The sequence below is a fragment of the Jaculus jaculus genome, chromosome 8, assembly GCF_020740685.1.
Source record: "Jaculus jaculus isolate mJacJac1 chromosome 8, mJacJac1.mat.Y.cur, whole genome shotgun sequence".
Classification (NCBI taxonomy): Eukaryota; Metazoa; Chordata; class Mammalia; order Rodentia; family Dipodidae; genus Jaculus; species Jaculus jaculus.
Genome location: NC_059109.1, coordinates 86,632,738 through 86,660,269, shown reverse-complemented (window position 1 = coordinate 86,660,269; position 27,532 = coordinate 86,632,738). Strand labels below are relative to the sequence as shown.

Genomic DNA, 27,532 nt, shown 5'->3' with positions numbered 1-27,532 from the left:
GAGAGAGTGACTGGCCCCATGCTTAGAGAGCTTCAGGAAATCATCCCTGTGCTCTCAGCAGCAGACACTTTAATTGGGAAAAGTAGAGGAAGGAAGACAAAGGTAACATATGCAGCAGCAGAGAAAGGGAAACTGCTATAAACATGTGCTTCTCTCAGAGCAGCAAGTGTGATGTTGTAAAAGACTTCAGATGAGTCTGCTGTTTGTCAGCCCCAGACACTCTCTGAACCACAATCTTGGGAAACATGGCCAATATAATACCTCTACTGATGGGGAAGACACTATGAATCAGAGTTGTGCAGTATTCAGTGAGGTGAGAACCTGGTTGGAGCAAGAGTCTGAAGAACACAGATTCAGGTGACAGACAGCATGCTCAACACTGGAAGGAATACCCAGGGGTGAGACCAGTATTGTTAATCTGACCCATGAGGATTGGACCAACATCTATTACCCAATCTCCAAAAAGATTGACTATGTATAAAAAGATCACCAGCAATTGTACTCCTTAAAGATTGCCCAGATGTATGACTATTGTCTGTGACCCAGACTGTAAAAGGACACCAACTAATGGGACAAACATCTTTAATCCAACCTGTACCTCTCAAGTGATCACCCATAGGCAAGAAGAGTATTCACCACTTGGCTGCTGAAAGATCTCCCAGAGGTATGGCCAGCATCTGTAATCCCCACTGATGGAAACAGCATTAGTGACTTAACATCACAAAGGACCATCAAGAGGGGTGAATGGCATCTGAAAGCCCCAGAAGGGGCGCTATGAGAGTTGAGACTGCAAAAAGTAATCAGGTAAGGTTGCATTCAGATGCTTCACCTCCATCCAGCTCTTTCCTCTTAACATCTATTTCTACTTATTGAATACCTGATGTCAATTTAGCAGACAAGTTCTGTTGGGGGCTCTTCTTACATTTCTCTTTTTTTGTTTTATCTTTGCTGCCCTTTCTCTATTTTTTCCTTTTACATCTTCCTTTTGAGAGACTTTCCCAAAATATACAGATTGCCTGGTTTGTAGCATCTCCAAGTCTCATATTCTTGAGAAGATTTTAGATGATATGTTTGCTTTCTTTACCTAATTTTCTTTCTACAGTTAGCCCAAAATACTCCATTCCCCCTTGTCTCTGTGGTTTGGTCCTTCTGTTTATTTTTCTTCCTGTATATTTTCTCTATCAACTCATTAGTAATCACTAGGCTTACTCAACCTTTTTTTCTTTCCATTTATAACAAAAGTAACAAATATCTTATGACATACCATATTGCTAGTGTTGCTGTCTTGCTGAAATGATTGAATTTAAGAGGTCATTGTTTACTATTTGATTATTACTATATGTTCATACTTTGATAGTGATTTGTTTTACAGACAGCATTCTACTTTCAGAAGAATACTGGAGCCCAAACTTGGTGCTTAAAACACCAATCTAGGATAGAAAATGATACCTTAACCCAGCCTATTGCCTAGTGCCTCATGACTAATGTACACACTTCCAAAATAAGGATACGGATGATGTTTTAATACAAAAAAGATAAAGATAATAACCCCACATGCTCAAGCCATAATATATAAGCACATATGTGCATGCATGCACACACACGTATATACTCACATACAAATAACATAAATGGCAGCATGACTCATCTAAAAATTCTAATACTAACATAATGGCCTCCAATGAAGTAATTCAAGAATATATTCAAAGAAATCAAGGAGCTTATTTCTATAAACTCTTGAATAAATCCAAGAGAACACAACAAACTGCTGAAGTTAATATAGGATATGGAAGTAAATTTCAATAAAGAAAAATAAAGAAAAACAAAACTAAAACACTGGAAAGAAAAAATTCAATAAGTCAAATATAGAGCTCTGGGGAAAGCCTCATCAATAGTGCTGATCAATAGGAAAATAGAAGATTATGGCTGGAATACAAGGTAGAGGAGTAAGAACATTCACCTAATAACAAAAATTAATTAATGAAAAGGTATTATTAGAATACTTTAGATATAAAGGGTACCATAAAAAGACCAAATCTATAATTAACAAGCAAAGTGTAAAAGGAAGAAGAACAGGAGAAGCAATAATTTCATGCTAAAGGCATAGGAAGAAATACAGGTTGCTGCCAAGGCTCTTCATTGCTCACCAGAACTAGATAGCAAGAATTTATTGTTGCAGAACACTGAGGGATCAAGCTTCAACTGAGCTGGAAGCATCCTTTCTTCTGGTTAACAATGATACTGCTGGAAAGTACTATGCAGCCTGCTGGAAGAAAGTCATTGGCAGTCTTAACCATTGGTGGACACTGCAAGCTATACAACTGGCCACCGAGTCAAGATGTGCTCACTAATGCAATAGTGGCTTGTTTGTTATGGAGCTAATCACCTATTTTCTAACTAAATTTGAGCCATGCTTCATGGGATGGACTTCATGCCTGATCATGAAAATCTACTCAAAATCATATGGGTGGGAAGGTCATATGCCCTAAAGGGGAAGTTACTACCATTACTACTATTGTTTGGTTACATGGATATACTATGCCCACCAAATTGTTCTCTCAGTAATTATGCTTATGCCTATATATCAGTACTACTTTCAGTTTTGATTACAGAATTTTCAGTTTTTGGATGGCTGAGAGACTCTAAACTTGTCAAAGTCCTGAGAGGAAGTGACAGCTGAGTGTTCAGCAGTTAATGAGACATCTCTATCACCCCATCCAATGGCACAGGGATAATAGCAGAAGAGATGTTAGAAATAATGATAGAACCAAAGAATGGGATGGAGTGCATTGGAACACTTTTTCAGAAAAACTGGTTATTGTATTCATAACCTCAAAGCAGAGGTTGTCATTACCTACATAGGACCTTCATAATACTGGGTACGTGGTCAGGTTGTTGTGGATGATGGTGGAGGGCAAAATATAGTAAGAAAGATAGTGAGAAATATTGAAGATGGAAGAGTAAGAAACAAGAGAAAGTTCAAGGGAGGGGGAGGGAGGAGATGGATTTAAAAAGGGCAGTTACAAGGGATTAAGAAAAAAAATTAATAAAGCTTTTGAATTAAACAAAAATCATAGCACACCATTTCCCAAATTTATGGAAAGATATGTTCAAGATACAAAAGACATTTAGAATACCAAATATATAAGACACGAGAATGACCTCTCTATATTGAATTATAGTCAAAACCTTAACTTTACAGAAAAAAAGAAAGTATAGTTATGGGCTGGGAAGATAGCTCAGCAGTTAACGATATTTGCTTGTAGAGTATCCTGGCCCAGGTTTAATTCCCAGCACACCCACATAAAGTAAGATGCACACTTTGCTGTTCATTTATAGCAATAAGAAACGCTGGTGCTCATATGTAACAGAAAAATTCCCTGGTACACAAAAATGAAAAAAAAAGTTAAAACAAAGAATAAATATTTCTTTTAAAAAAGAAAGCAGGCTGGAGAGATGGCTTAGTGGTTAAGTGCTTGTCTGTGAAGCCTGAGGACCCCTGGTTGAGGCTCAATTCTCCAGGACCCACGTTAGCCAAATGGACAAGGGGGCACATGCGTCTGGAGTTCGGTTTGCAGTGGCTGGAGGCCCTGGTGTGCCCATTCTCTCTCTCTATCTGCCTCTTTCTCTCTCTCTCTGTGTCTCTCTCAAATAAAAATAAACAACAAAAATTAAAAAAAAGAAAAAGAAAAGAAAGCATATTGAAAGCTGCAAAGGACAACACTAAGTCACATATAAAGTAAATCCTATAAGAACAACAGCTGATTTCTCAACAAAAAACATTTATAAATCAGGACAAACTTGGGGTAATATATTGAAAATCAGAAAGATATAGCAGCCTACTACTAAACCAGCAACACTATATGCTATAATTGAAAGATAAAAAGGGTTGGGGAGATGGCTTAGCTGTTAAAATGCTTGCTTGTGAAGGCTAAGGACTCCCCAGAATCCACATCAGCCAGATTCACAAGGTGTGTATGTATGTGAACAAGGTGGCACACAAGTCTGGAGTTTGTTTGCAGAGGCTAAAGCCCTGGCATACCCATTCTCATTCTCTCTCTCTCCTTCTCTCTCTCTATCTTTCTCTCCCCCACACACACAGACACCAAGAAAGAGAAAAAAACTTTCCACAATAAAAAAATTGGAATAATTCATGACCACTAAGCCATTAATATAAAAGATACCTGAAGGATTAAAGAGAAATATAAATATATACCCAAGGCCACAAGAAAGAATAAACCACATAAAAACAGTGGTTAAGCAAATAGGGGCAGGGAAACACCAAATACTACAAAGTGATAAGATGACAAGACATACTTTCAGTGATAACTCAGAGTATAAGTGCTCCAAATTCCCTAATTAAAAGAAAAAGGCTAGCAAATTGGATGGTAAAACAATATCCATTTTTAACCTCCAAAGAAATATACTTCATTATCAAAAGTATAGAAAAATTAGATGACAGGATGGAAGAAAGTTTTATATGCAAATAGAAGAAAACAAGTGAGTGCCACTATTTTAATATCTAAATATAGACTTCAAGCCAAAATTAGAAGAGACAAAGGTCATTTCATACTGATGAAGGTAACAGAGTTAATTTCAACTTTAAACAAATATGTACCAAACAATGGTGCACTCATTTTCATAAAACAAATGCTACTAGATATAAATGCATAGATTAATCTTGACACCATAAGAGTAGGTGTCATCAATATCTTACCAATACACTCACCAATAAACAGATCATCCTAATTTAAAAATGAGCAGAGAAACAGCTGAGTTAATTACTTTATAGATTAAATCATCACAATAAACATCTATAGAATATCTATAGAACATAAGCCCATAAACACAATATGACACAGGGCAACATAACCAATACAGTGAAACTGAAATAATTTCTTATAATCTTATCTTAACACAATGGAATAAAGGAATCTGAAAAAATTACACAAACTCATACAGATAAAATAATACACTATCAAATGATGAATAGGGAGAAATTGCTTAGAAGTTAAGACACTTGCCTGAGAAGGCTAAGGACACGGGTTCAATTCCCCAGTACCCACATGAGCCAGATGTACAAGGTGGCACATACATCTAGAGTTCTTTTGCAGTGGCGGGAGGTCCTGGCATGCCCATTTTCTCTCTCTCTCTCTCTCTCAAATAAAAAGTAAAATAAAATATTGTAAAACAATAAATAGGACATAAAAAATCAAAAAAGAAAAACTATTTTAAATATTTTATCTTATGATATTTCAGGGACAGAGAGCGAGAAGAAGAGAGGTAGAATGGATGCACCAGGGCCTCCCGCCACTGCAAACAAACCTCCAGATGCATGCATCTGGCTTACCTGATTCCTGGGGAATTGAACCTGCATCCTTTGGCTTTTCAGGCAAACTCTTTAACTGCTAAGTCACCTACCTCTCCAGCCCAAAAAGGAAAAAAAAATTAATTTTAGAATTGAATGAAAATTAAAACAGCATAACAAAGCATATAGGATACAATGAAAACAGTAATAAAATGGAAGCATATAGTGACAAGTGTCTACATTAAAGAATCAGAGAAACCAAGAAAAAAACACAGCCAAAATCCATAGATGAAAGAAATAAATTAAAATTAAATTTAAAAGAATTAAATTAAAAAGACATAAATTTAATGTTATGCAAATGAAAAATAAAACAAAGAATAAATGGAACACAAAGTTAATTATTTGAAGATAAGCAATACCAACAAATTCTTAGCCAAACTAATCAAAATAAAAGAGATGCTACAAATGAATAAAATTAAGGAAGAAAAGGAAGATATTACAGCAGATATCAATGAAATTTAGAAAATCATTAGGACATTCTTCAAAAATTTTTATTCTACTAAATTGATTTTTTTTAGTAAAAAGATGAATTTACAGATGCATATAGCCTACAAGAATTAGGCCAAGATGAGATAAACAATTAAGAGATTTGTAACAAGTTATGAGATGAAAGCAATAATAATAATAATAATAATAAAATCTCCAAACTAAAAGACCAGGCTCAGATGGGTTCATTGTCCAGTTCTAGTAGAGAGAATTGGTTAATTATACTATTTTTAAAAATAGAAAAGGAAAGAAAACTACTAAACTCTCTTTGCTAAGCTATTATTACTTTCATACCAATACCAGGTAGACCCCCCCCCAAAAAAAAAAGAATCAGAAAAATCACAGAGCAAGCTCCCTGATGAATATAAATGCAAAATTTTCTCAATGAACTGCTTCATAACTGAAGTCAAGATCATATCCAATGTTGTTTACTGAGATGGAGAGTTGGTGTAACAGCTAAGATGTTTGCCTGTGAAGTCTGGGATGCAGGTTCAGTTCTCCAGTAGCCATGTAAGCCAGATGCACACCTGGGGCACCCATTCTCATCCCACCTCTATAACTACATCTTTCTCTGAAATAAATAAATTATTTTTAAAAATTGTTTACCATAACCAAGATGACTTTATTCCAGAGATGCAGAGATGGCTCAAAATATACAAATTAGACTAAATACAGAAATCACATGATTACCTTGATAGTTGCAGAAATGCCTTTGAACAAAATCCAACATCCCTTCAGGATAAAAGCCCTAAGAAACACTTAGAATGGGGCTGAAGGGACTGTTTAGTGGTTAAGGCATTTGCCTGCAAGGCCAAGGGACCCAGGCTCAATTTCCCAGGACCCACATTAGCCAGATGCACAAGGTGGTGCATAAGTCTGGAGTTCATTTGCAGTGGCTAGAGACCCTGGCATGCCCATTCTCTCTCTCTCTCTCTCTCTCTCTCTCTCTCTCCCCCCCTCTCTCTGTCACATAAAATAAACAAAAATAAAAATGCTTTAAAAAACTTAGAATAGGAGGAACCAATCTCAGCATAGTAAAGGCTACCCATGACAAACATATAGCTAATATTATACTGAATAAAGAAAACTTCAAAACATTTGCACTAAAACCAGGAACAAATCAGTTCTCATTTTCTCCATCCCTACCCAATATAGTGCTTGAAGCTTTAACCACAACAATAACATAAGGGAAAGAGATCTACATGGAAAAGGAATAAGTCAAAGAGTCCATATTTGCAGTCATATGGCAAAGCAGATCATAAAAATTGTACCAAAATACTCTTAAGTTTGATAAACACTTAGCAAAAATAACATATAAAATTCACATGCACAAGTCAGTAGCCTTCTTATATACCAGTGACAAACATACTGATAGAGATATCAGAGAAAGCAGGACACCAGGGATCATACCTTTAATCTCAGCACGTAAGAAGTTGAGCTAGGAAGACTCCCACGAATCTGAGGGCTGTCAGGCTTACACAGTGAGTTCCTGGCCAACCTGGGCCAGTGTGAGACCTTACATCAAAAAGAAGAGGAAGAGGAAAAGGGAGAGAAGGACGAGGAATATCAGGAGGAGGAGGATCACAAAGAGGAGGAGGGGAAGAGAGGAGAGAAATGAAATCAAGAAAAAAAAAAAACACTCACAATAGCCACCAAGAAAGGCCTTGATATACACCAAAGGAAGTGAACAACCTCTGCAATAAAAACTTTAAAACACTGTAAAATGAAAATGAAGACACCAGAAGGCTGGAAGACCTTCCTTGCTCATAGATTGAAAGAACTAATATTGTGAAAATGGCTATGCTACCAAAAACAATCTACAGAATCAATCCTCACCAAAATTTCAACATCATTATTCAAAGAAATAGAAAAATAGTCTTGAAATTCATATGGAGGTACAAAAGACCCCAGAGAGTCAAGGAATACCAAGAAAAAGAAATAATGGTAGAGGTATCTGTATATCTGACTTCAGGCTATATGGCAGAAGCATAGTAACAGAAAGAAAAAAAAAAAAAAACATGTACTCTCACAAAAGTAGCCATGTAGATCAATAAATTAGAATAGAGGACTCAGCTACATCCCATAATTTTTGATAAGATGACCAACACACACATTGGAAAAAAGGAAGCCACTCAACAATTGTGCTTAGAAAACTAGATATTTATATATAGGAGAAAGAACATGATCCTTCTCTCATGCTGTACAAACAGCAACTCTAAATGAATAAAGACCTCAATTTAACACCTGATGCTCTGAAATTATCAGATAAAAAAGTATGGTAAATATTTCAAGATGTATAAATTGGCAAGACCTTTCTGTGTAGGATTGTAGTCACTCAGAAAATAAAAAACAATAATTGAAAAATAGGACTTTATGAAATCAAAAAACTTCTGCACAGTAAAGAAATAGTTAATTGAAGTGACAGCATACAAATTGAGGTCCCAAATCAATAACCTGACTGTCCACTTAAAGGTGCTGCACAACCAAGAAGAATCCAACACAAAGAGCTCCAAACGAAAAGTAATAATCACATTACAGCAAAATTTAATGAACTGGAAACTAAGAAAACAATTCTAAAATTTGAATAATGAAGAGCAAGTTCTTTGAAAAACAAACAAGATTGACAAACCCCTGGTCAAACTGATCAAGCAAAAAAAAAAAAAAAAGAGAGAGAGAGAGAGAGAGAGAGAGAGAAGTCCCAAATTAACAAAATAAAAGAAAAAGGAGTTAATCACCTTCAGGAGTTTTGGGATGGAGTCTCCTGGGTACGAAATCAATGCACAAAACTCAGTAGCTTTTCTATATGCAAATGACCAAGATACAGAGAAATAAATAAAGTACATGGTCCCTTTTCAATAGTAACAACAACAACAACAACAAAAACCTTGGAATAACGTTAACCACGGAAGTGAAAGATCTTTACAACAAAAACATAAAAACACTCAAAAAAGAAATTGAGGAGGAATTGAGAAAATGGAACGACCTCCCATGCTCCTGGAGAGGAGAATTAACATTGTGAAGATGGCAATCCTACCAAGGGCAATATACTAATTTAATGCAATTCCAGTTAAAATCCCAACAGTGTTCTTCACAGAGATAGAAAAAATGACCCCAAATTTCATATGGAAAGGCAGAAGACCTCGCATAACCAAACATATCCTCAGCAAAAGAAATACCTCTGGTGGCATCACCATACATTATCTAAAGCTACATTACAAAGCCATCGTAATAAAAACAGTATGGTACTGGCATAAAAATAGGACTATGGACTAATGACTAATGGAATAGACTTGAGGACCCAGACTTGGGGTCAAACATCTATAGTTCCTTGCTATTTGACAAAGGCCCTAACAATATAGGCTGGAAAAAACAAGTATCTTCAACAAATGGTGCTGGAAAAACTGGAAAACTATATGCAGGGAATTCAAACTTGATCCACACATTTCACCATGCACTACACTCAAGTCCAAGTGGATCAAAGACCTCAATATAAGACCAGAAACTTGACTACTATTGGAAGAAAATATAGGAAGTGCTTTCCATGATATAGGAATGGAAAAAGACTTCCTGAACCAAACCCCAGTGGCTCCCAAACTTAAACAGTCACTCAACCAACGGGATCACATGAAGCTAAAGAGATTCTTTACAGATAAGCATACAATAAGCAAAGCCAATAGATCACCCACAGAATGGGAGAAAATATTTGCTGGTTATCCAACTGACAGAGGCTTAATCTCTGGAATCTACAAAGAACTCAAAAACCTAAACAGTAAAAAGTCAAACACCCCACTCACAAAATGGGGCAAAGAGCTGAACAGGCAGGTCACAGAGGAAGAAATACAAATGGCAAACACACACTTAAGAAAAAGTTCATCATCCCTAATCATCAGCAAAATGCAAATTAAAACAACTCTGAGATTCTACCGTACCCCAGTAAGGATAGCAAACGTCAAAAAATAAAATAAATAAATAAATGCTGGTGAGGATGTGGAGTATTAGGAACACTCATCCACTGTTGGTGGTAATGTAAGATGGTACAACTACTTTGGAAAGCAATATGGAGACTCCTGAAAAAGCTGACTATAGAGATACCAACACACCCAGTTTTTCCCTTACTGGGCACCTACCCTAAAACCTTTAAAGCACAGGCCAGAGAGATTTGTTCAACCATGTTTGTAGCAGGTCAATTTGTTATAGCTAAGAGCTGGAATTAACCCAGATGTCCATCACTAGAAGAATGGATAACTAAGATGTGGTATATCTACACAATGGAATTCTACACAGCAGTAAGAAAAAGTGACACAGTGAAATTTGAGGAAAAATGGTTGAACCTGGAACAGATCATTCTCATGAACTTACCCAATCACAGAAAGAAAATTGCCGCATAATCTCACTCATCTACCCAAGAAGCCTTACATTCCCAGCAAGCATCTCATGGACTAGACAATAGGATTGGTGGGAAGGGAGGGGAGAGCAAGGAAGAGGGTGGAAAACACAAATCTCAACCCAAACAGCAATGGCACCATAAAATTCTTCATCCTAAAAGGCAGACTAAATGGCTGAACCTTCACCAGGCCCTTAGAAGGAACACCTGAGACACAAGACCATGGAGAGGGTATGATGAAGACTGACCTTAATCTTCCACAGTTTCTCTCTCTGTCTCCCCCTCTCTCTCTTCTCTCTAACTCTTTTATATTAGTTATCTTTTTCCTCCTTTTCTTGGTAGGCACTGACCTGTAACTCCTAGTACCAGCATGTGGCTATCATCCACAATGAGCTTTTGATCAGAGAGACCTAAAAGAAAGACAGATTTCTGTCAGAGTACTTGATGACCCACCAAAGGTTAGTGGTAAGACCCTACTGCTTAAGAGCACCATATGTGGTTAACACATAAAATGGAATGGCATGGCTGGAACCTGGAAGAGAGTCAGTCCCCAGACAGTCAGCACATGTAGTGCCAGAAGGTGCTACATGGGCAACTGGGGGAAAATGACCAATATTTGTCCAAGAAACTCATGGTCTAACCTACTTAGCAGAGAAAAGCCTGTCATGATGCTCACACAAGTGCAATAGTGGTGCACAGCCATGGTGGGAAACCAACTGCTCTTGATTCAGCCAACTGATCCCTTCAGTGGTACAGGACCCATAGCTGGACCTGTGAAGCAAGTCAGTACAATATCCAAACATAAGCCTGCTCTCCATTATCAAGCTACCAATTGTGGACTACAAGAGGGCCTACACCTGTTAAATTCTCTATAAAAAAGCAAAGGTTATCTCATTTGTCTGGTGGTAACTTACTCTCTATTGATGAATCTGCTTCTTTTTTTTCAGATGGATGTAGATCCTAAGTATAGAGCCACCCATCATACCTCAAAAGGGCCCCGGCTGAAACTAACAACAATTGGAGAAACAAGGAAGGGTGCTGTTTTCTTGGTGAACCGGGTACCTGCACAAGGGTGAAGGAGATCAACACAGAGAAAAATCAACTCCTACCAAATCAGATTTCCACAGTCACAGAGGCCCCCAACACCTCATCACTGAAGCAGACCAAAAATGAACCCAACATGGCTCAGGGAAATTTTGCGGAAGAGGGGCCAGAAAGAATGTCAGAGCCACATGTTGGGTCATGATATACAGAGACATTTATCCTACGCGTAACTGTGGGCAAACTCTAGAATGCATGACCCATATACCTCAACAAGGAGGGACCAGGGGGAGGGGCGTAGGACATGGATGAACCTTACAATGGTACCAAATTAACTGTATTCGCTGAGTACAAAACTAATTAATAATAATAATAAAAAGGATGATCAGAGAAAAAAAACCTTTCTGTAATTATCATCTGCAATAAATGTGACAATTTTAAAAAAATGAAAAAGGAGAGATCACTACAGACATCAATTAAATTGGAAGAATCATTAGGGCATAATTCCAAAACCTTTACTCCACAAAATTAAATAATCTGGAAAAAATGGATAAATTTCTTGACACATACCACCTACCAAATCTAAACTGAGAGCATATTAATCTCTTAAACAAACCTGTCACATCCATGGAGATTGAAAAGGTAATCAAAAACCTCCCCAACAAGAAAAGCCCAGGACCAGAATGTTTCTCAGCTGAATTCTATCAAATCTCAATTGATGAACTGAAATCAACTTTTCTCAAGCTGTTCCACATAATCAGAGACTAGGTAATCCTCCACCACTTCTTTTATGAAGCTAGCATTACCCTAATACCAAAGCCAGAGGTAGAACAAGGATAGAAAATTATAGGCCTATATCCTTAATGAACTTAAGATGCAAAGATCCTGAACAAAATCCTTGCAAACAGAATTCAACAACACATCAAAAGCATTATCCACCTTGATCAAGTAGGCTTCATCCCAGGGCTGCAGAGTGCTTTAACAATCAGAAATTGGCCAATGTAATTCACCACATAAATAAACTGAACCATAAGACCCACATCATCACATCAATTGATACAGAGGAGGCCTTTGACAAAATGCAATATCACTTCATGATCAAAACACTGGAAATGAGGAGTGTGGGGAAGGAAGGGAGGGTAAGAGTGGGGATGTAGGACACAAATGGCAATGGCACCATAAAATTCAACATCCTAAATGACAGACTAAATGGTTGAACCTTCATCAGGTCCTTAGAGGGAACACCTGAACCACAGGGCCCCTAGAGAAGACATGGAGACTAAACTTAATCTTCTCCTGTTTATCTCTCTCTCTCTCTCTTTTTCTCTCTCTCTCTCTCCCTCTATCTCTTTTATATTACTTATCTTTTTCTTCCTTCTTTTCCTTGATACTAGCCTGTAACTGCCAGTACCAGCATATGGTTAACATCAACAATGAGCTGTTGATCAGAGAGACCTACAGGTTTTTTCAAAAGACAACAGATTTCTGTCAGAGTACTTTATGACCAACCAAAGGCTAGTGGTAAGACCCTACTGCTGAAGACCCCATATGCTGTTGGCATGATACACTGAGTGAACTGACTGGAATCTGGAAGAGAGTCAGTCCCCAGCTAGTTAGCTCATCTAGTGTCAGAAGGTGCCACATAAGCAAATGAGGGAAAAATAACCAACATCTGTCCAGGAACTCATGGTCTAAGCTACTCAGGAGAAGACAGCCTGATGTAATGCTCACACAAGTGCAATAGTGGCATACAGCCATCACAGTTAACCAAGTGCTCTTGATTTGGCTAACTGAACCACTCAGTGGAATGGAACCCATAGCTGGAGCTGAGAAACAAGAAAGAACCATATCCAAAACACAAGCCCACTCTCTATTATCAAGCTCCCACCAATCTTGGGCTACAAGAGGGCCTACACCTATTAAATTCTCTCTAAAATAATAATGGTTATCCCATTTATTTGGTGCTGACTTCACTCTCCATTGGAGAATTTGTTTCTCTTTTTCAGATAGATGCAGAGCCTGAAGAGACAATCCACCCATTGAACCTCACCAGAGCTCCTAGCTGAAACCAAGAGTAATTGGGGAATTGAGCAAGAGTGCTGCTTTCTTAGTGAAACTTGTACCAGCACAAGAGTGAAGTAGATGGACACAGAGAACACTCAACTCCTACCAAACAAGATATCCATAGACACTGAAGCTCCCAAGACCTCATTACTGAAGTAGACCTAAGACGAACCCAACATGGCTCAGGGAAATTCATGGAAGAGAGGGCAGAAAGATTGTTAGAGCCACACGTTGGGACTTTATGTACATAGACATTGCCTCTTCCCTATAATAGATGGCTAACCTTACAATGCATGACCCACATTCCCCAATGAAGAGGGTCCCAGCATAAGGGGAAGGCAGGAAGGAGGCTAACAATGGTACCAACATGGTTGTATACACACTGTGTACATAACTAATAAAATAATAAAAATAAAAATGTAGTAAAATAAAATCAAAAAGACTGGGAAGAATAGTCATTGAGGATTTATATCTTTATAGATTAATATAGATATATCCTTATATCTATATTTATATCTTTACTTATGTCTTTATAGCTCCTAAAACCCAAGTACTACTTAATGGAGAAAAACTCAAGGAGTTCCCACTGAGACTGGGAACAACAGACAGGTGCCCACTATTACCACTGCTCTTCAACATAATCTAGAAGTAATAGCCCCAAAAATAAGACAGAAGGAAGAAATAAAGATATTCAAGCTGGAAAAGAAGAAGTCAAGTTAGCCCTGTTTGCAAATGGCATGATCCTATATATAAGTGACTGAGAAGTCGCCATCTCAAAATTTTAAAGGTGATAAATTCCTTCAGCAAAGTGGTCAGACACAAAATCAATGTACAAAAACCAGTAACTTTTCTATATGCAAAAAACAAATATAGGACTTCCAGTTAAGATGGCAGCATAGGTACCACGCCAAAGCAGCCTAGGGGAAAAAGACCAAAAAAAAAAAAAAAAAAAAAAAACCAGCAAAATATATAATTTTACTAAAAAGTGAGGTGTATAAGAAATTGAAACATCAGCGGAGAAGTAACAGAGATCCGGAGCATCCAGAGGCCACACAGGCTGGCAGAAGCGGCTCCGGCATGCCAGCCAGCTGCCAGGCTCAGCTTGAGCCACAGGAAAAGCCAGGTGAGGGGATTGTTTTTTTATATTTCCATTAAGAATGCCTTTGGAATTTTGATGGGGATTGCATTAAATATGTAGATTGCTTTTGGTAAGATGTGGAAAAAGAGGAACCCTTCTACACTGTTGGTGGTAATGCAATCTGGTCCAGCCATTGTGGAAATCAGTGTGGAGGTTCCTAAAACAGCTAAAGACTGATCTACCATATGACTCAACCATGTTTATTGCAGCTCAATTTATAATAGCTGGTAAATGGAACCAGCCTAGATGTCCCTCAACTCATGAGTGGATAATGAAGATATGGCACATTTATACAATGGAGTTCTACTCAGCGGTAAAGAAAAAATGAAGTTATGAAATTTGCTGAAAAATGGATGGACCTGGAAAGGATTATACTAAATGAAGTAACCCAGGCCCAGAAAGCCAAGCGCCACATGTTCTCCCTCATATGTGGATCCTAGCTACAGATGATTGAGCTTCTGTGTGAGAAAGAAAGAACTGAGTAGCAGAGGCCAGTAAGTTAAAAAGGAGATATAAAGGGAAGTGAAAGGAAGGGAGGAGGGTACTTAATAGGTTGGTATTGTATATATGTAAGTAGAATGATTGAGATGGGGAGGGGATATAATGGAGAATGGAATTTCAAAGGGAAAAGTGGGGGGGGGATCACCATGGGATATTTTTTATAATCATGAAAAATGTTAATAAAAATTGAGAAAAACAAAACTCAGTAGCACAGGCCAGTAAGGTAAAAAATGGATATAAAGGGAAGAGAAAGGAAGGGAAGAGAGTACTTAATAGGTTGGTATTTTATATATGTAAGTAGAAGAATAGATTAACTGAGGTGAAAAGGCCCAAAGTGAGGTCAGAGGAAGAGGTTGAGTAAAGGAAAGGTAGAGGGAGGGCTAATCAAAATCTGAAAGGATATAAATGAATTACATGGAATCCTCCAGTTTTGGACAATGGAACACTCAGGAGTCATAGATCATTGCTAGAAAATTTTCAGTGCCTGGGATGGGATACCTACCAATGAGTTGTTGGCCATGGAGGTCCCTGATGCCCCCAAAACATTGTAGGCCATTGTCGTGGCCCTTGGTTTCTCACCAGAAATGGATGGTAAGACCCTATTGCTGAAGACTCCACATATGTGGGGGACAAGTCCACTGAGAAATCCTGCTGGAACTGAGCTGACAACCTCCTCCATGTAGACCAGCTGACAGAAAGCTGGAAGAAGCCATTCTATATGCAATTCAATGGGAGAAAGAGATACCACCAGTGAAGATACCCAACAGTGGACACTGCAAGCCTTATAATTGGCCAGCCAGGCCAAATGAGCCAACAGGTGCAATAGTGGCACATCTATCATGGTAGAAACCAACTGCTCTCTAATTGTACTGGAGGCTCACTCCATGGGAGGGAATAAATCACTGATACTGAAAACTTAAAACAGGGGTAGTCATGAGCCCTAGGGTGTGTAACATCTGCTGATGTCTGGATAAACGTATATGCTATGCTTATTAAACTGCCCAGTAAGCACTTCTCTTAATATTCATATCTTTATATTAATGCTACTCTCACTTTGGATAGAGAATCTTCTCATTTCAGATGGCAGTTACCTTGGGATGACTTAGAAGGTATCAAAGTGCTGGAAAGAAGTGACTTAAGTACTAACATCTCAAACACACCTTCCAATGCTCAGGATCTAATGTGGAAGAAGTAGCGGAAAGAATGTAAAAGCCAACAGAAGGGTGGGAGTCCTCACAATGTGCTCCCTCCAGACATAAAATGGCCTAGATATCCATGACCTCATAGTGCCTGACACTACCTGCACAAGACCATTATAAGAGGAGGAAAAGATCATGTCACCAAAATGTAAGACAGACTGATTGAGATGGGAAGAGGATATGATGGAGAATGGCATTTCAAAGGGGAAAGAAGGGAAGGGAAGGTATTACCATGGGATATTTTTTATAATCATGGAAAATGTTAATAAAAAGTTGAGAAAAAAAAACAAATGTACAGTGAAATAACTCAGATGGTGTCCCATTTTCAATAGCAAAAATAAATAAATACCTTAGAATAATACTAACTGATGATGTGAAAGACCTGTATAATGAAAACATAAAAACACTCAAGAAAGAAATAGAAGAGAACTTGAGAAGATGGAAAGTCCTCCCATGCTCCTAGATAAGTAGAACTCATATTGTGAAAATGGAAATTCTATAAAAACAACATACAGATTTGAAGCAATACCAATAAAAATACCAGCATCATTCTTCATACAGATAGAAAAATGATCTTAAAATTCATGTGGAGTGGCAGAAGTCCTTAGATAGCCAAATATATCCTCAGCAAACAAATAAATAAAGAAAAATAAATTAGAAAGAAAGACCTGTGGTGGTATCACTATACCTGATCGAAAGATATATTACAATGCAATAATGAAAAACAGCATGATACTGGAATCAAAACATAAAAATAGAAACAGAGATCAATGGAACAGATTTGAGGACCCAGACCTTTGGTCAAGTAACTACAGCTGCTTGATCTTTGATAAAGCTGCCAAAATGTTGATTGGAGAAAAGACAGCACTTTCAACAAATGGTGCTGGACAAATTGAATGACCATATGTAGAAAAATGAAATTAGACCACTCCTTTTGTAATACACAAAAATCAAGTCCAAATGGATTTAAGACCTCAATATAAGACCTGAAACACGTCAACTATTGGAAGAAAAAATAGGAAGCACTTTCCACAATATAGGGCAGGGAAAAGACTTCCTGAGCAAAAACCCAGGAAATTAAAGAAACACTCAACCAATGGGATCTCATGAAAATAAAAAGCTTTTGCACAGACAAACATACCCTAAGTAGAGCCAATAGATTACCCACTGAATAGGAGAAAATCTTTGCCAGCTATATCACTGACAGAGCCAAATATCTAGAATCTACAAAGAACTCAAAAAACTAAACAATAAAAAAAAAAAAATCAAGCTGGGCATGGTAGCACATGCCTTTAATTCCACCACTGGGGAGGCAGAGGTAGGAGGAACACCATGAGTTCAAGACCACCCTGAGACTACACAGTGAATTTCAGGTCAGACCAAGCTAGAGTGATACCCTAACTCCATCCCACCCCCAAAAAATCAAACAACCCACTCCAAAAGTGGGGCAGAGAACTAAATAGGGAGTTGCCAGAGGAAGAATTATAACTGGCTAACAAACACTTAAGGAAATCTTCAACATCCCTAACCATTAGGTAAATGCAAATTAAAACAACTGTGTGATTCCATGTTACCCCAGTAAGGATAGCAAACATTAAAAAATCAAATGAAAATAAATACTGGCAAAGATGTGGAGAAATAGGAACATTTCATTCACTGTTGGTGGGAACGTAAGCTGGTACAACCACTGTGGAAGTATATATGGAGACTTCTGAAAAGGATGAATATAGAGTTGCCAACAGATCCTGTTATTTCCTTAGTGGGCATTTAACCTAAACTCCACATCTCAGTGCAGAGATATTTGCTCAACAATTTTTATAGCTGCTGACTTTGTAATAGCTAACAACTGGAATCAACCCAGCTTCCCATCATTGGATGAATGGATAACCAAGATGTGGCATATCTACACAGTGGAATTCTACTCTGCAGTAAGAAAAAAATGACACATTGGAATTTTTAGGAAAATGGTCAAACTTAGAACATATCATTCAAAGTGAACTCACACAATCACAGAAAGACAACTGTCACATGATCTCACTCATCTGTGGTTCCTAACCTGGATTAGCCTGAGTTGCTGAAATACCTGAATAGCATCTTGAATTAGACAAAAGGGAGGATAGAGCTTGGAGGGAAGGGAAATGGTAAGGAGGACACAAAACTGAACCCAAATTGAACTAGTACTATAGAATGCTATATCCTGGAAGTCAGACTAAAAGGTGGAACCCTCAAGAGGACCTTAGGGGGAGCACCAGAACCAAAGGGCCCTGGAGAGTATAAAATGAAACCTAACCTCAAATTTCTACTGTTTATCTTTATCCTCTGTCTTTTCTTTCTTCTTTTTCCTTGGCCTTGGACTATAATTTCCTGTACCAGAATGTGGTCTACATCCATGATGAGCTGTTGATCAGAGGGACCAACTGGATCTCCCAAACCAAACAAGACAGACTTCTGTCAGAGCACTTGACTACTTACCAGAGGTTAATGGCAAGACCCTACTGCTGAAGACACCATATGCTATTGGTACAGACCATAGAGAGACCTAGTTGGAATCCAGAGGAGAGCCAGTCCCTAGAAAATTAGCCCATCTAGTGCTGGAAGGTTCTACATGAGCTACTGGGGAAAAGGGGCCAACATCTGTCCAAGGAACTCAAAGTCTAAGCAACTCAAAAGCAAACAACCTGATGTGATGCTCACACAAATGTAATAGTGGTACACAGCCATGGTGGGTAACCAACTGCTCTTGGATTGGCTAACAGATCCAGTGGAAACGAAACCATATCTGGAACTGGAAAACCAGTCAAAATCATATCCAAATAATGATTCTGCTTTCCATTATCAAGCTCCCACTAACCTTAGACTATAAGTGGGTCTACACTCTTTTAATTCTCTCTAATTTAATAACCGGTGCTTAACCGGTGCTGACTTCATTTTCAATTGAATAATCTGCTTCTCTTTTTCAGATAGGGACTGGACCTGAGGAGATAAACGACCTGGTGCACTTCACCTGGGCCCCAGCTAAAACCACAGAGGAACTGGGAAAATGAGCAAGAGTGCTGCTTTCTTAGTGACTCTGATATCAGCACAAGGGTGGTGGAAATAGATACGGAGAACACTTAACACCTACCAAACCAGAGATCCAGAGGCTCCTAAGTACCCATCACTGAAGTATACTTCAAATGCCCCTAGAGGGCTGGAGAGATGGTTTAGTGATTAAGCGCTTGCCTGTGAAGCTTAAGGACCCCTGCTTCAGGCTCGGTTCTCCAGGATCCATGTTAGTCAGATGCACAAGGGGGTGCAAGCATCTGGAGTTCGTTTGCAGTGAATGGAGGCCCTGGCACACCCATTCTTTCTCGCTCTCTGCCTCTCTCTCTCTCTGACTGTTGCTCTTAAATAAATAAAAATAAACAACAAAAATATTTTTTAAAAAATCTTTTTAAAAAATGCCCCTAGTATGGCTCAGGGAATTTTGTGAAAGAGGGGGTGGAAAGATTGTGAGTACCACAAATTGGGACATTTTGCACAAAGACATTGCTTCTCTCCACCGCCCATAATGCATGACCCACAAGCCTCATGGGGTTGACCTGAATCCCCAATGAGGAAAGCCTCTTCATTAAAGGTACAGGAAGGTGGGAAAGGATGGTACCAACATGTGTTGTTTACATACTAAATATGTCCATATCTAATAAAAATATTAAAATTAAATAATGTTATATTCTTAAGTGCCAAAAAAATTTCAGTTACTCTGTGGAACTGGCTACATTTCAAGTGCTCAAAAGCCACAAGGGTCTAATATCCTGGACACAAGAACCTTTCTGCCATGGCATAAGGTTCCATTTGACAGGCTTTCTTCAGAGGAAATATAACCACATTGTCCTCTATTAAGTTACTCTCAAGAAGAGAGAAGTTCCTCGAATTTCTAAAGATGGTTTACAAACCCCAGTCTCTGACTTCACTTAGCCAAAGCACACTTGCCCAGCACAACTCTTCAATGGATATTTCCAATGGAACTTTATAACCTTCTTACTTTCCTAAAAAGTACCTTCAACTAATGTTCGAAAAAGGTTGTTGTAGTTTACTAACGCAAACTCATTATTTTACCTTGCTAAAATCAGCTCATCCAGGTTTCTAATCTCCATGAATGGTCTTTGATTCTCTCTGCTGGTTTTGACCCATCATACCCTGATCGCAACTCACGCCCACAAACTATTGTCTTGACTCTGTGACTTTTCTCCCCTATATGTGCATTGTGCTGCTTCTTTTAAGCTCCTATGTGGAGAAGTTGCAACTAATCTAGCATCTGGATGCTTCCTGGCCATATATAAACAATTACCAATAATATAGCTTTATTGGGTCACTTTCTACTAAAGTGACTTGCAATGATATGAATTAGCCAGCATTGAAGATGCCTGACAGTCTGTGGTCAGCTTGTTTTCCTTGTCAGTCCCCCAACATGTCCAACTGCATAGCCAGATTCATTGACCTACTCTTTTGCTGTGCACTGAAGCCTTGTGCACTTTTGTACCATTGCCCTCCACATAGTTGCTCTGTTTCCTTCATAACTTCTTCAAACTTCCCACCACAGCTCTTTCTCAGTAGTTTTCAAAAGAGCTTATTGATGTTGTTCCTTCAGCTCTGAGCCACTTCTGCCACTGTCATCAGTCAGGTCATATTACCATCTTGTTATGTTTTTTTGATAAACAAGAATATATTGATATATTTTTCTCCCCTATCATAAAATAAACTCAAATAATCTGGGGGTTAGTATTGCAAAATTTTTCCCCTTGCAGAAGTTAGGCCAAGACTGTACTATCAATGTGTGGGAGGAATGAGTGTATATATGCATTATATGTGTAGATATGTACATAGATGAATATGCATATACTCATATAGATTTATAATAAATGAGCAAATCCTACTGTAGGCTCATGGGTTTGCCTTAGCTTCTTAAAATGTATTTATTATGGTAAATATTAAGGATATCATACAGGAAAATTGTATATCATGACAAAAACCACTTACCAATGCAAGCTCATAATCTTCATACAAAGCAACTATTTCCTTCAAAATGTCAACTTTATTAAGTCTCTTCCTTGTGCCTTACTAGCTTCCACATTTAAAAGAAAGACTTGGGGCTCAAGTATTATGTTCTGAGTCTGTTTGGTAAGAAAAGTATTTCTTTTCTTTTTCATTTTTATCATGTGAGTCTTATGAAACCCAGCATAGGTTGGCCTTTAATGTAATCGTCCTTCCTCTGCCAGTGCATGCTGGGACTGTAGGTGTACAGTACCACTTCCAGCTAGAAATATATTTCTTTTGATAATCAGAGACCCAGCAGCATTGCATAAAAGAATAGTAGCTTGTGTCAGTATTCAACTACATACATCCCTAGCAAAAAAGAAAAATATAAGACCTATATCCACATAATTCAAACAGATTTTAGTTTAATAATGAGTTTTCAATGGACATAAAATGGACACATATGCACACATGTGGAGAGGCTAGAGATTGCTATCAGTTGCCTTACTCAGTAACTCATCTTATTGTTTTAGAAAAGTTCTTGCATTGAACTCAGAGCTCATTGATTGAGCTAGGCAAGCTAGCCAGCCAGGCTTGGGGATCCCCTGTGTTCACCTTCCCCAAACTGGGATTACAGGCACAAACCAACATGCATGGCATTCTTATGCAGATTCTGGGATCCAAGCTAAGATCCTCATGCCATCTCCCCAGCCCATACCCAGGGTTTGCCATCTCCCCAGGGTTGCCAAATGATTTATTTGTCTCTGTATCCATCTGACTTAATAAATAGCTAAGCATCTGTTTTATAATGTTTACTATTTTTCTTAAATGTGTTTATTATGAAGTCATTTGACATGTTATCAGGAGCTAATTCATACTCTGCTTGTTGATCTTATTGGCTGCCTTTCTTCGACTGGTTATTCTCATGTGTTCAGCATTATAGTTTCCAGGTTTAATTTGAGGGTTTAGGAGATTAGTGCTACCAATCATACTGATTTTCCCAGGACTGATGTTGTTCCTGGAGCATGAGAAGTTCAGTGTTAGAACTGAACCTCAGGCAAAGCAAAAACAGTTGGTCTTCTCTTTTTTGTTTCCCTCAATCTGGCTAGAGGCTTTAACTTTGCACACATCAATGCCCCAGGGCTGGTACATCTAGAACTAAGTTTTCCATTGACAACTTAGGGTTCTTGACCTGCATACGCCTATGCCAGTCCTATGTGTAAGGCTGTCTTTCCAGCAGACATGCAAAACCTCAGGATACTTGCATTGTTCTGGCTCTTCTGAGCCTTCTTCATGACAGAGGAGTACCAATGCCATCTCCAGTTTTATATAAGATAAATTCGGTCACAAATATAAGACAGTGCTATAACTTATCACCTCAGAACTCAAGCCCTTGACCACTCCCTTATTTCAAGCCAGAAACACATGCCTTTCTCTAATTTTCATTCTATCTCACAGGTCACTTACATCTTTCTAATATTTAGCAATATTGTGCATTATACCATACAACTTGGAACAGAAGATAACTTAAAGTTGTGTTTCACAAAACCATTCGGTCCAAAACCCCCTGACAGAAATATGAAACGTGCATACATCACATGACTAGGAAGCCTTTCAGTCTTTCATGACCACTGACCCTTACTGCTATATTTTTTGCTCATTATTATGCAGCAGCTATTTAATATATAAAAGGAATTTGTACACCCTTGGAACATTAGTTATTTATCAATTCCAAGTAGTAAAAATATAGCTGAGGATCAGAACTAAGAAAGACTCATGAGAGCAGGTGTCTCAAAGTTTACAGAAGAAATTACAGGTCTATTACGCACAAGAATGTTGATAATTCATCAGCATGTGAGGTCCTGAAGGTGAGTGTTTTATTCATCTTTATATACTGAGCATGCACTCAGGGTTTGTCACATGTTCAGCACACAACACGTTTTGACTGAAGTTGTTTGAACTTAAAGAGAGCTTCTTGGCTTTTACTCAGAGACTAATTATTTTCACTTTATAAATATTTGCAACATATTTAACAGAACATCACAAGACAAATAAAAGCAAGAAAGAAAACAAAATAAAACTTTAAATGCAGACAAGAGACCCAAAAAGGCTGTTTATATGGTAAATAGATGAGGAACATTACTGAATTATGACATGATATAAAAGCTAAAATGCATGATTCTCTTGATTCAGGAAGAAAAGAATAAATTACATAGACTCCTTTCCTTTTAAACATAGGATAATGAAACATATATTGTAGAATAATTCCCATGGATAGTGGCCAATGTTTTATATAAAATGTTTGAGCTTGAAAGCATAAACCTTGGGCTGTTTGGAACACTCAGCTGTTGCAAACAATGCCTTCTTTGAAACTAGACATCTTCTGAAAAATGAAATCTCAATTACCCACCATAATGATGAGATGTCTAGTTTCATAAGACACATTTTTTCTTGTTTATGAGCTTTGAACAAACCACAGTGGCATTATTGGTAAGATTTGCACTATACATAATTTCAGTCTCCCATACATTCATGAGAAATATAGTGATATCTCCAGGACTATTGATGTAGAAGAGGGCTTTTGTTTTTGCAAAAGTGTTTGGCCTCACTTTTCATCATTGAGTTATTTTATAATTTTCTTGCCTATCTCAGCATCCTTTTATTTCAAGTGTTACTCTGGCCTCCATGGAAGCCACAACTGATATCCTGTTCACTCTTTTCCCTATTCATCACCAAGAGTCCAAATACATCCTATATCCTTATGTCTGAGAAGATATTGTTGATAATGTGCCTGTCTATGATATACATAATAATTCTCACACCAGCATTTAATGATAAAAATATAGAAATTGGGAGATCAGAAACAAATACAAGAAGCCCGTATAGACAGAAAGTGGCAGAGCAAGACTTCATCTCAAGATTGAAGGGTTCCAAAAGCACCAAAAATACTTACCTCATCCTTATTTTCATTCATCAGAAACTCAACCTCCCCAGGATTAACCAGGAGACTATGGGTGTGGACTACCATGAAGAAAAGTACATTGTTCACTGAAAGGGTGAACATATGACAAGAAAGGACAGTAGGTATAACCACAGGTACCTCAGCTTTGATCACAAACATCCATAATTTAGAAATGGCTTGAGAAGATTATTTTGTTGCTCATATAAGAAGTCTGCACTCTTTCAATTTTTGTCTAAAAGGTATTTTTTTCTACTCTAGGAACTCAAAGAGGATTTGTAACTGAAGAAGAAAATATCAGTAGAAATGTTTTCCAAATTATTGAATCTGGGCAGGTATCTTGGGTAGATTTAGGTTAGGTGCTGTAGATGAGTGAGACTATGTGGCGATTGTGTGTGTATGTGTGTGTGTGTGTGTGTGTGTGTGTGTGTGTGTGTTTGGGTAAGTTCACTGAGAATGATCTGTTCCACGTTCAACCATTTTTCCTCAAATTTCTTTGTGTCTGATTCTGTTTGGTGGTATAAAACACAGACTCTAATAGGAATTAAAATGATGATAGTACAGGCCTTTGAAATCTCTCTCAGGTCTGCTTCTCACACTGATAGTGGTCTGTGGTATCTTCCCCATTTTCACAAAATCAATAAAAGTATTTTTTTAGAGTGTGGATTTCATCCCATTAAATGGCCCTCAATTTATTTTACAATCTTGAGCTTTTAACAAAAATGTTTTTGTGCTCATGTTAAATTGACACTAAACAGGGATGTAGCAAACATGAGTAAGTAAATGTAATACTTTGTCTTAAATACTCATTCATCACAAAATTTTAATCCATTAGTAAGAAAAGAAATAACCAAAGAGAATTTAGAGATTATCCAGAGAAGAGATACTAATGACCAAATTAAATAGGAAGATTTTCAACTTCATAAAGTAATGAAAACAATAAGAAAATATCTCTTATTCTTACAAAATCAACCAATATCAAAATTCTGAAAGTTACAGGTAGGAGGAAATGATATACCCCAACAGGAAGAGTCCCTGTGGAGGGGGAAGGACAGGGGGGAGGCTAACAATGGTACCAACTTGACTGTATTCACTGAGTACAAAACTAATTTTAAAAAATTCACAAAATATGACTGAATACATAGCCTCAAAAAAAAGTCTGAAATTGTGGGACACAGAAATGAGCAAAGTGCCTGTTCTATTGCCTGGATTCACTATGTAATATCAGGGTGACCTTGAATTCACAGTGATCCTCCTACTTCAGCCCTGAGTGCTGGATTAAAGGTGTATGCTACCATGCCCTGTGAGGGCTCAAACTTCTCAATCAAATAATTAACATATTTATACAAGTAGTCTTTTCTCTTTAAAGTGCTTTAAAGTATTTCCTGAAGAAATTGTGGGTAACAACACAATCAGGTTAGTGATAATGAATATAGAGAAAGTTATCAAATTATTAGAATATGTCTTTTAAGAAGTAAATTCTGAACATACTCATTCCAAGATATCAAAAGGCATGTTTGTAGATTTTACTAGAACCATTTGAGCAAAAAGAATATCACCTTAAAACTATAGAGATGGTTCAGTGGTAAAATATGCTTTCTGCTCAAGCACAGAGGCCAAAGGGAGACTTGAGACTACAAAGTTCAAATCTCCAGAACCCATATTAAAGAACTGGGCGTGGCCATGTGCCCTTGTACCTCAAGTCCCACAGCAGGCAAGAATCAGGAGAAAGATGCTGGCTCCAATAAGAACAAGCCAAAAAGCAATGGAGTTGGAAATCTGACTTTCTGAATGTACATGCAGCATGCACCATACACTCACACATAACACCACCACTACCTCCATATTGCAAACACACACTATACACTCACACATACCACCACCACCATCTCTCTCTCCCTCTCTCTCCCTCTCTCTCTCTCTCTCTCTCTCTCTCTCTCTCTCTCTCTCTCTCTCTTTCTCTCTCATACCGAAGAAAAGCAATAGCATCTTTCTATTTCTTTCCTGTCAGCACAGAACACTGAATGCTCTTTCTCTTCTCTCTACTCAGTTCCTAGACACATCTAAAACCATGGGTTTCTGAGAACTGACAAGCCCCACAGGTACTCAGTGATTACCTGGCAGATAGCAGCTCCATCCGAGAGTATGTGTCATCACAGCAGATGTGAAAGTATTTGAAGCCATCTCTGGTCCACTACTGGCTGACTTGTGCCATGCCCATGGTTGGTATAATCAATCTTATAAAGGCAACAACAGCCAAACTTCCAGGAATGAAGAATTCTTTGGGCAAGTATAGCCCTGTTAATGTGTAAGGCTTCACAAAAAGTGTGCCTACTGATACTAAAGATGATGAGATTAATGATTTCTCTAGCCCTGATCAGGAGGAAGAAAGGAAGAAGCAGAGAAGCTGCAGGAAGAATACCTGTACAATATGAATTGAAGGAAGCCAGAAGACCTGCAATCATGAAGTCTTCCACTTTAATAGATGTGAAATTTGGGGATTATGAGATAGATATGGAAAAACTGGAGTGTGTTAGTAGCATTGAAGCAAATGGCTTGGTCTGGGGTTCTTATAAATTGTTTCAGTGGGACTTTATCTATCTCCTATCTATCATCTAGCTAAGTCTATCCATCTATGGAAGAGTTTTACTATATATCACATAGACAAGCCTCCAACTCACAATCCTGCAAGTGTTGGAATTACAGGCATGTGCCCCTGTGCTTGGTGTATATAAGTTTTTGATTATAATATCTTCTTGTTGAATTGTTCCTTTAATGAGTATGAAGTGGCCTTCTTTATCTCTTTTGATAACCTTTGATTTAAAGTAAATTTTGACCAAAATAAGTACTCTTAATAAATAAAAATAAGTACTCTTAAAATAAGCTACTCTTGCTTGTTTTATGATTACATTTGCTTGGAAAAACCTTTTTCCATCCTTTCACCCTAAGGAGATGTTTATCTTTAATTGTAAGGTGGGTATCTTATAGACAGCAATAAATAGATCCAGCTTTCTGATCCAACCTGATAGCCTGTGTCTTTCACACAGTATGTAAACTGTATCCAGAGAGGCTAGTCTTAGCTCCCAGGTATAGTTAGTATAATGAGCATGTCAAAAAATAAGCTGAGTACTAAATGACATCATCACTTTCCACTCTCCACCTAAGTTCACTGATGTCATCTATATGATATCATAATTTACAGGTCATTCTTCAATCCTGGTGCACATATTTATTAAATGAATAGATGAATTCAGAAGTCATGGGTTTTCTTAACAAAACAGAAAGTGAAAGTCTAGCATACTATCTACTTTTACTTATTGTGGTGGTTTGATTCAGATGTGCCCCATAAACTTAGATGTTCTGAATGCTAGGTTCC

The 27,532-nt window shown here is 37.9% G+C and overlaps 1 pseudogene; it reads left to right on the top strand.

Moving 5' to 3' along the window:
- The first annotated feature begins 774 nt into the window (after positions 1-774).
- On the top strand, positions 775-26,775 carry LOC101594767 (annotated as a pseudogene).
- The last annotated feature ends 757 nt before the right edge of the window (positions 26,776-27,532 follow it).